This window comes from Hemibagrus wyckioides, linkage group LG02 (assembly GCF_019097595.1).
Source record: "Hemibagrus wyckioides isolate EC202008001 linkage group LG02, SWU_Hwy_1.0, whole genome shotgun sequence".
In the NCBI taxonomy this organism is placed as follows: Eukaryota; Metazoa; Chordata; class Actinopteri; order Siluriformes; family Bagridae; genus Hemibagrus; species Hemibagrus wyckioides.
The window spans coordinates 10291656-10303029 of record NC_080711.1 but is presented as its reverse complement, the minus strand read 5'-3'; positions in this window follow the sequence as shown (position 1 = coordinate 10303029).

The following is an 11374-nucleotide window of genomic DNA, read 5'->3' as shown; positions in this document are numbered from 1 at the left end:
CTCAAACATGTGTTTGGTCTTCTGTCATCAGGTACAAAATATTGGTAAGAAATATGTTCGCTTGTCATGACAATGTTGTGCAATGCTGCATAACTAGGTAATTAATCAAGCGACACAAACTGATCATGGTATAGTCACGAGACCCCTAAAATCATAGACTGTAGAACAGAAGGATGTCTAAAATGTAAAAAGCTCTATGCATCCTCTGTGATGCCAGTGAACTGTGAGGAAGACACCCAGCAACCCTGTAATTGCACCCCGCCCAACCAGCTTAGAGTCCTCTTTCATTTCGCCAAAAACACTGCTTTGGTTGGGACATTCTGGCAGGGGAAGAGCTCTGCCGGTGGCTTTCTCACACACATATACACACAAGCAGACTCCGTGGCCCTGGCTCAGGATACTTGGGCCCAATCATTACAGCAGTCTGTGTTTGTGTTGGGTTCAAGAAGAGCAGGCATCCGGCGCAGCGTGGCGTACAGGTGTGCCAGGATGGTGGGCATCTCTTGTAGGTGTCCCTTGAATATGTCCTTTTAAGTATGGTGTGCAGTTGTCCAGTCAGGGCTTAAGTAATGAAAGATCTCCTTTTAGGCAAGGAATGTTTTAGGATTACCAAACAGACCACACAGAAGTTGAACTATATGATCAATAGGAGCCAATATTATAAAGATTCTGGGAGCAAAGAAACTCGACGAGATCCTTGAGAAAGAGATTTAGATCTGCTGAGCATTTTGCTGGCTTGTTGCTTGCTCTCTAAACCTCTCCAACCAACACAAGAGACAAGGACAGACCTAAATGAACCTATACGCTAACACTAAGCTAATCGTAACTTGCCTGGCATTAGACACTCTCTAATTTGTCCCAGGGGTTGATTTGATTGGCTGAAGTAAGCAGTTAGTGGTGTACTATCTTTACATAATTTACAGAAGCAGAAATAAATGTCTAGTGGAATAATTCATATGCAAATCTTTGAATATTTTTGTGAAATGTTACACGGTTTTACATTGTGGTTGGCTCATCTGGTTGTTTTTTTAATATCATCTTGCTGACTCAGCTCTTATAAACCCAATCAAAACCTTCCACAGATTCATAGATCTAACCAAAAAAGATGATCAACCACTGTCTAAATCATCTAGGAACACAAGGACTTATGCTCCCACTTTTCATCTAGCCATGGTCACCATCTGTATATATTAGTCTAAGGATGGCTTCGGTGGGCACCTGTAATTGCTAGGGTTGAATTTACCTTGGTGCTAATGACAGACATTTATAGACGTCTCCACCAAAGCCAAGGTGGCTCTAAAATGGCTGATTTCTCCCCCTCACTCACCCTGTTATTTGTCTGGAACGTGAGGAGGTTATCAAAGCAGGAGTGCTGCCATGCTTACGCCAAGCAGCTGTGCGGGCAGGGAGAGGGGCAGACAAATACAGCTCGTAGCATAAAGTTTAAGTCATCAACACCACTCTGTTTTTTTTCATCCAGGTAGCTCAGGGTGTAATGTTATACTTAGTTTCATTTTTCCACATTTACCAGATTAAGTATCCAAGTATCTACTGTGTATCTACCAAATATTTAAAATACTTTTATTTTAAATCAGAGACGAAGATTACATGGGAAACCCAGAATACCCCAAAACTTCAGTATAATGATGCTAAAATATTTACCAGTGCTTCCATATTATCAATCTCACTTAGTGGAATACAGTACTAAAAATAAATACTTCACTACAATATTGCAGTCATGTCTGTTTTCTCCTATGACAGATTATGTTTTATTGGAAGCAAAGATTAATGCTCATTGGACAACAGCCTTTTCATATGTCATTTTGGATCCTGCCTGGACACACAGCTTCACAGGAAGTCAGTGAGTGTATGGATGGGTGAGGTTTACATAGAAAAAAAAAGCTCAAACTTTAAATTTAGCTAGCTAGATGTCAGTAACCTCTTCAGTGAAATTTAGCTAGCTAGACGTCAGTAACCTCTTCAGTGAAATTTAGCTAGCTAGACGTCAGTAACCTCTTCAGTGAAATTCAGCTAGCTAGACGTCAGTAACCTCTTCAGTGAAATTTAGCTAGCTAGACATCAGTAACCTCTTCAGTGAAATTCAGCTAGCTAGACGTCAGTAAGCTCTTCAGTGAAATTCAGCTAGCTAGACATCAGTAACCTCTTCAGTGAAATTCAGCTAGCTAGACGTCAGTAACCTCTTCAGTGAAATTTAGCTAGCTAGACGTCAGTAAGTTTAGTGAAATTTAGCTAGCTATATGTCAATAACTTTGTCAGTGAAATTTAGCTAGGTGGTTAGGAGCTAATAATTCTTACTTACTAACTCTTCTGATGCTCTTTTTTTTTTTTTAATAAAATGAGACCAAGAATTAAACAGGAATCCAGACCAAGAGAGAAAAAAAAAATCTGAAAAATCATAGACCTATATTTCAATAACAAACAGCAATACTTCCTCTGTTTTTAAACCGCCAGCTACTACTGTTGTATTTAATATATGGGATATAGTTTTTAAATCATCTGCATTACAGAATGAAAAAAATAAGGAACCCCTGAGCAGCACATGATGCATACTGCATACTGTATCCATTTAATCAAGGGTTTCTTTTGGTTTTGTTGTGCAGTATATGAGACTAAATGTCTGGGCTGAATCTGACAATTATAAAGATTTTATGAACATTAAAAGAAGCATTTAGACGGCACTCCTTGAACACCTCAGGGTTATGATACCTTTTTTCAAAAGTATAACTTAGGAGGTCTCAACATAATGTCTGAGCCTCTTAAACATGAATCATGTACTCTCTCTCTCAATCTCTTAAAAACAGACAGAGAGAGAGAGAGAGAGAACTCCATTGCAATTGTAGTCCTGTGTTATTTCCAGCGAGACTGAAGTACTCTTCCTCTTCACCATGACATCATGCTCTGCTTTTTGACTTTTAGCACTATGTGGCTTTCCACGCTCAGGATAAGTTTAATCATGGATGAAATTGCATTTCTCATCTCCAGTGTAGTATGCAGCTTTCTATCTGAACATTTCTTATAACCATAGGGGAAAGGTTCACCTGTGATACGAAACTTCATGGTGAAATATAATAGAAAACACAGACTACATTTGCATCAAAGAAATCATTATATAAAGTGTATCTATTGTTGAAAGCACAAAGGAAGTAATAAAACATATCAGGGCATGGTGCTACAACAACATTAACACCAGCAGAGTGGTGTGATGAAGTATCAGTATAACAGTATAAGCTAAAGTGTTTTGTTCTTCTTATACCACAGTAATTGGACAACAATGACTATTTAATATTAACATTATTTGATCAATTTATAGTTAATGCTAGTTCCTGTTATCGCTTACATTACAACAGCTTGGAACAGCCAGTCCCCCCCACCAGCCTCTCCTTTAGTCCCTCTTGAAGTTAATAAGACAAGAAAAACACAGCTTGTCATGTTAACAAGAAACCTCAAAGCCTTCTGTCCTAAAGACTTTCCCATGTAAAAAAGCAACAACTTAGATTTACAGCAGTGAGAGTTATAAAGCATTGAGACTTCCTTCAAAAAATGCCAGATAAAGAAGTTCCTGTGTAACTTGTTACTATATAAATAATTATGTATTAGAATGCTGTTATTTAAAAAAAAAAAAAAACCTTTTTGCGTTCAGACCAATCAGAATCGAGTATTCAGCATTATGTGCAAAATTAGTGTAGACGGAATAGATGTAGATCGAAAAGATGGCATGTTGCAGGAATGATTTGTGTGTACATGTATCTGTGAAATAGTGCAACTTATGTCATGATCGACAGCATACCGCTAAAGCTAAAACAGCAACTGTACAAACCCTTTTACTCAAGCGATGAGGTCTGCTCGATCAAACAGCACACGTGTTATGTTGCAGGGTGTGACTTGGCACAGAGTGCGCCGTAGGTGAAGTGATTCCTGACGCTGTAAAGCCTGCATGAGTTTGTATGTGTGTCTGCGCGTACGTGTTAGTTTCCTCACCTGCTGGGCAACAGAAGCGCCATGGCAAAAGCAGGCGCCAACGAGCTAATCGTCCCTGCTTCTTAACTGCCAACAAGAGCTCTTGAAGTGTGTCTCACAGCATGCAGCTAACTGCCTTAGCACACAAGTGTGTGTATACAAACCGACACTAAACACACAAAAAGGTATCCCAGGCTACACAACTATTACTCTGTCAATGGAAAGCACACAGGACCGAGTGAAGGATGGAAATTGTAGTGTCCTTTTCTCTGTCCGTGTGTGTGTATGTGTGTGTTTTTAGGTTTATGTCTGCTCTTTGACTAATAATCAGAGAAGAAATGTTCACCAATTCATTTTTTTTCTAATATGATAGTAAATAAGTTAATAGAGTTTGTCTGTGACTGATAAATCAGGCTGAATTCAAAGAACCATAAAAAAGAAACGCCATGTGATTGAATGATTTACCTCAAACAACATTTTCATTTCAAAAATCTGTTTAATATAAAAGTTTTTAATAAGGAAAATACAGGATGCGACTGTAAGGAAGCCTTGCTCTAACTTCACTTACTGTAACTTAAAAGATGCCATCTGACTGATGGGCCTCCTCCTAATGAGGTGCCTACATGTTGCCCATTCTCAGTGCACAATTTTGCTTTAAAAACTGCCTTGAGCAAACACTGCATACAGAAACATCTGCACACAAGCTGCTACAAGCAGCGAAACACATATGGGGAGGTATCTAACCACTGAAATTGGTTGCATGCTCATTAGGTTTCATTTAATATTACAGAAAGCCAACAGGGCATGTTATCATGGTGGTTTTATACATGAGAAAACATGATTCGTTCAAAGTTTTTCTTTCTGTCTTAAGCAAAATATATGGACCAAACCATTTATTCTTACATATACGGTTCACAGTTTGCAAACTGATACACTGATCATCTATATGATCCTGGGTTGATGTTGTTTTCAAGCCAATATTTACATTAGATTTCTTTTAAAAAATGTGTTTACTGAAGTAGCAACTGATAATGTAGCTCAATAGGAAATTAGATTAAATAAATTACGGCTAAAACGCTATTGCATTAATGTGCAAATTAATTGATAACTTGTATAAATGTCTAAATTTTAACATGCTCATCAAATAGAAATATATTAGTTTGAGATATCTCATATAAAACAAATTCTAGTCCTTATCATTTAATCACACTTTTAACCCCTTAAACATCTAGAAACCTTTCTCATAACTATATTTCCTACTTGTTTTCCTGTACTTCCTAATTATAATAATAATACCTTTTAAGCTGAATGAAAGATCAGATAATCAGGGGTTCAACCTTTCTGTCATAAAGCTCTAGCCACAGTAGTGACATTAGTGTGCTCAAGCCTCATGGATCGTCTAAAGGATGTTATACATGACAAGGCAATGAAATGTCTCTCTCATTACTCTTACCTTTTCTATAGTCCAACATTATGGCTGAGTAAAATGCTAGTCTCAAAGTCATTTAACAATACTAGATGAGAGGAGAAATGGAGGGATAAAACCCTTGCCTCAGGTGACAAGCAGCTTATGTAAAAGCTCTGAAGACAGATGCTGGAATGTCCAATTTACTGGTGCCCTGGTCCATGTTTTGCGGATGTATGCAATATATGTGTGTGTGTTTGTGTGTGTTTGTGTGTGTAATGTATGATTATTAGGCTTAAGTGTGTTGTTGGCCCCCTCGTCTCCCACCCGCTAACAGTGCTTTCAGCAACCATGTGGCTTCTCACAACACTTCAAACACAGGGCTTCCGTTCATAAAAACAGAGGGCTTTAAAACGAGGCACCTTTTGGGTCAGACGCTTTGTGAGGATGGTTACAGTGTACTCATTAGTCTTTGCTTATGAAGGGTGATGGAAAAAATACCTATCATAAAGTCTTCAAAACTTGCTGAGAATCTCAGGTGTTGTTAAATGGTCCAAAATGGCTTTAAATGGCTTTAATCAGAAGATCGTTGGCTATGGGTCATAAAAAATGGCTGATGTTTGCTCTTAAACTGGAAGTTTTTTTATTATAGCATTCAGTGATGGGATATAATCAAAGGAAGTAAGAGTAAGGGAAACGAGTTGTGTAAAATGTGCTACAAAAAGCAAAAGTAGGTAAAATTATGTAGTATATATAAATCTCACATAATTCTCTGTAAAAAACAAGGAAGGAAAGAAGGAAGGAAGATCTCATATATTACATCATGAAAATCCGTGGCCACATTTGACTTTTTTTATTATAATCATTAAGATCCTGTAACTATAATTCAACATTTTAGGTTTGAAAACAGCTCTCTCTCTCTCTCTCTCTCTCTCTCTCTCCATTCCAATCTTAAGCTGCCTGCAATCTCAATTAGCTATTGTTTTTTTTTTTGTGCTACTGAAGAGAAAGTAAGAGAGTGAACAGAAAGAAGTGGAAGTTTCCTCTCAGTAGAGCAGAGCTAAAGTTTGTCTCCACTCAAGCTCCAGGCTGCTATGCAGTCCAGCAGCACTCCACCCATAATCACCAGTTTGAACCCAGAGAGACGTTCGCCACACAACTATAGATTACAAAGACCAGGGTCGGATGAGGAGGTTCTGTAAAATGGCAGTTTCTATTTCCACCCAAAACCCCAGCTGCCTCTGTTCCACTCCTGCACTGTTTATTCAATAAGCTTTAGGAAACAGTCGTGGGAGGACTAGGTGCATGATGAAGGCGTGACCAGCCTTGATTTCTACTCCAAACTACATTCATGAGAGTTTCTTTAAGATTCTTATAAAAAAAATATTGTATATGAGCACTCTCAATACATCTACCTAAATATGACTATATAAGTAAGATGTACAGATAACGACAGAAAAGCTGAAATAGTCCAGTCAAGGTCTTATCCCAGTTCCATTCTTCAGATTCCTCAAATGTATTTCCATTCCAAGACAATTTGCATTCGAGAGTCTGGCAGACCTGAGCTCCAGAGAAGAGTATTTTTCCGTGCTACCTGGACAGAGTCTACATTTAAATCAGCCCTGTGGTTAAATCAACTGCTCCAGATTACTCTCCAGCTGTTGCTTAATATTTGTCTAATGTGTAGCTTGATAATAAATATAACACTAAAAATAAACATAAAGAGATTTAGCATAATTGTCATGCAAAAGTCATCAGGGGTTGCAATCACACACTGTATAAAATTGGGTTGGATTCATGGATTCGTGATGTTGGCGCCAAATTCTGACCATTCTGACCATCTGTGTTCCACAGCAAAAAGGTAGATTCATCAGACCAGGCGACAGTTTATCCAGTCTTCATCTGTCCAGCTTTCTGTAGCTGCTGACAGAAGTGGAACTCAACTTGAACTTCTGCTGTTGTAGCCCATCCGCCTCAAGACTGTGCACTGTGATATGCTTTTTCTGCTTAACACAGTTGTACAGAGTGGTTATGTGAGTAAGCTTTCTGTCAGCTCAATCCAGTCTGAGCCATTCTCCTCTGATCTCTCTCATCAAGATGTTTCTGTCCACAGAACTATACTGCTCACTGGATGTTCTTACAACACTGTCTTATATGAAAAAAACCAAGAGATCAGCAGTTGTAGAAATACTCAAACCAGCACATTAATCATGCCGCAGTCAAAATCACATTTTTCCCCTCATTCTGATGGTTAATCTGAGCATTACCTGAAGCTCTTGACCTGTATCTGCATGATTTTATGCACTGCACTGCTTCCACATGATTGGCTGATTAGATGACTGCAGGCATGTATACAGGTGTTCCTACTAAAAATGTGTGGTGAGTGTAATGAATACATAGTTCCTGTAAATACTATTTATAGCACTGGGTAACTTTAAATTTCACAGTTATAAATGCGCATATTGTCAAATCTACATCATAAATACTTTTAGAAAAGGTCCTAACATTAATCATATCAATTTATTAGTGGGTCCCTTTAACCCACAAACAAACTTTGTCAACAGGAGCTAGCTATTGCCTAGCTATGTTAATGTTAGTCTAAGGTCATAGCATAATGATGGTCTCCCTTAGGATCAGCCAAACCTTTCAGGGTTTAATGGAAAGTTAGTTATAATTGGTATTTACAGTATAACTTGAATTTAAGTAACTGCTGTTAACTGTATGGATTAGCTGTTTAAATCTGAAGGCTTTAGGTAGCTAGCTAGCAAACAAAGCAGATCGCCATTACCAAAAGCTAAATAGCAGTAAAAGGTATTGCTGGTTGTTCTACTTTCCACAGGTTTACTGTCCTCCAACAACTACAGCAACTTCTTGACTGCTTTTTTCACCTTGAAACATTTCCATCAAAACACAGAATATACATTATGTACTGCTTTATTAACTGTATGTGAGTGCGAATTTACTCAAGCGTGGCCAATTTGACATTTCCTTCTTAGAATAGTAAATGTTTTATGAATGTAGCAAAGATAGATTGTGTTGCTGCACAAGATTATAGAATCTATTTTATAGTCTTCTGCATCTAGTTAAAAATAATCACATTCATTCGAGCAATAAGCTAAATGCCTGCCTGCCGGTATACACGCTTTTTACCAGCACGTTTTCTACTCCTTAGTCTTTTTTCTTTTTTTTTCCCTGAGAGATTTGTCCAGGATGCATGTTGATTTGTTTAAATGCTGAAACGAAAGCCATTAGAAGAAGTTTTTTTCATCCAGTGTTAAAATATCTTTGTGAATTGAATTAAAATGGAAGAATGATCTAATGATCACGAACTCCATCTGTTATTCGCCACATGCTATTAGAAAAATTCTTTATCATGCACTCAGGAAAGAAATCTACTATGCTGTACTTTTCAGGGTGAAAACGCATCACTGGGATGAATCTCAAGGAAAGCTGGTGGAGCTTTGAGGATACAATTCCATTGCCATTTCCTTTATGCCTTAAAAAACAAACAGGTATCTCTACAGCAGCTTTTTTATGTCATGGTTTATTTATTTATTTTTTGCTGGTGTTCAAACCACCAAGAGGATGAAGAGCTTCCTGAAGAGCAACAGCTGCAAAAGTTGCTTAATAGGGTAACACTGGTATTTGTGTCATGCCAGGATTCTGTTTCTTGAAAGCACAGTTACGGTAGGAACACCTGTTTCTCCAAAACAGACACTTTCCTGTCAAACAGTAGTATTTTCAACTCTTGGAGGCTGATCTGGATATCTTAATGACATGACGGTTGGGCATCGATACCAGCGTTCCCCTGTGAAGATCACTATTTTTTACCTTGCTTGATATGGGCATTCATTATACTTAAAGATGTATGTGAAAATATTTCAGTCAACATTCAATACATTATATCACCTAACTATTTATTAAGCAGAATTTGAGTATCAAAATCCCATTTCTCCCCAAAATCCTATTTCTCCACAAAATCTCATTTCTCCTTAAGATTTCTTAATACAATAAGTTCAATGAGTGGAGTACACAAACACAGTAAATGTATTAAAAGTAGTATTTTCTGACTGTTTCAAACATAAAGTAAAACAAACAAGGAGTAAGCTGATATTCTCTTGAAGCTATATCTTGTCTCACATGGTAATACACATTCCCTAAAAAACAGGCATGAAAAGATGACGCTTTATGAATACTCTTCACAGGTTTTTCTTTCCCCTGTGTCTTGTCCAGGTTGGAGTCATCTGAGCTCTCTGTGTTTTGGTTGGCCACGTCTTATTCCTGCTGACTTTGGACAACATGAAAGCTCCCAGGAGCCTTCATTCTCCATGGATAACTACTAACACTTGACTTTTCTCAGTTGCTGCTATTTTCATTCATTAGCAAGTCGCCATAAATTTTCAGTTTCTTGAATTACAGCCATGTATGCATTATTAAACAGTAAGGATCAGACAGAGAAGAGATGGAGGCCCACAGGTTTATAACGGCACAGCTATATCCCAACGAGACCTTAATGTGCAAGTCTCTTTGCCGGACTCTTTCGGAAGTAACACTCCTTCTCAGATATGGATGACTGCATCGTTACATGTATAGTTAAAGAATTTTTAGCTGTTTATTTCTTTATTCCCACAAGCCTGGTATTGCTTGCTCTGTCTCAGACGTTAGCTGTTATGAACATGTGATTTAAATTACAAACCTTTGACTACCACCATCTATTATAAATCCACCAGACAGTAATTCCTATTTACAATAAGACTCCTTGAGTACTGCGAAAAATTCATTCCTTTCTCATAGCTTAAACACGTGTGCTCATATAACTTCTCCTGAAACGGGGAAATGTGAATGTTTTCATAAAAGTGGATAAAAAAAAAGTCAAATATAATTCTATGGCCTGTGATATCTTTATTCTTGTGGAGAACAATTTCATCTGCCTATGAACTATTGCCAGCTATTTATTTCGTCCATACTCATTTTTTTTTTTTTTAAAGACACTTCAGTAATTTCTTATAGACTGGATAAAGTCATGCGTCACTCCTTCACTGCAGTAGGGTTTTTACTGTGTATGTGTTTGTATGACTTTATTTGTTTTATGTCCATTATATAAATAATATAAATATCTAATATTTATATATTTATGCAATCAACTATACATTGTGGGACACCAAGAGAAGGCTGGCGGATTGTGCTATTCAGCACCTAGGTACCACCAGAAGTGGTCATTTCTCAGTAAATCTTCTGCAAGAAATCTTGTATGCAATGCAATATTGAATGGCAATATTTACTGTAAACATGCTTGATGCTTGTGCTTGTGACTTTTCAACTGCATGTATATCTCAGGATATATAAGTAATAAGTAGAAGTGATTTATTCACTTTCTCACCTTTGTTTGTTATGTTGTGACAACGTGAGCTATTTTGGAGCAATACAGGAAGCATTTGGTGTGAAAGCAAAAACGTCTTTATTTAATTAGTCTTGAAAATGCTATTCAATACGAAGTAAGCATATTAACAATATCGACTTCCATTCATTTTCATTTATCTTCAGTAACCGCTTACCCTGGTCAGGGTCACAGTGGATCCGGAGCCTGACATGCTTTTGGGAGGTGCGAGGAATCCAGAGAACTCTGAAGAAAGCCACATAGAAATGGAGAGAACATAAACACCTGAGCTCAGGATTAAACCAAGGACTGTGAGGTGGCAGTGCTACCCATTGTGCCTCGGTGCTGCCTGCAATCAATTTGACCACCAGAGACGTGATATATAATATGTTGCATCATATAATAGAAATAGAAAGATGTCCAGAATAAAACATGGTACAGAGTTACAGCTGTCCCTTACATTTGTTCTAACAAAAGTTCCTATTGTCACATAATCTATGTATATACCTTTAGACAGATCAAATAAACATTACATCGAAAGGGCTGATTTTTTCTGTCTGTTTTCCATCTGCAGGTTTTGTATGGTAATGCAAAGAGTTGTTACTTGAATCCCC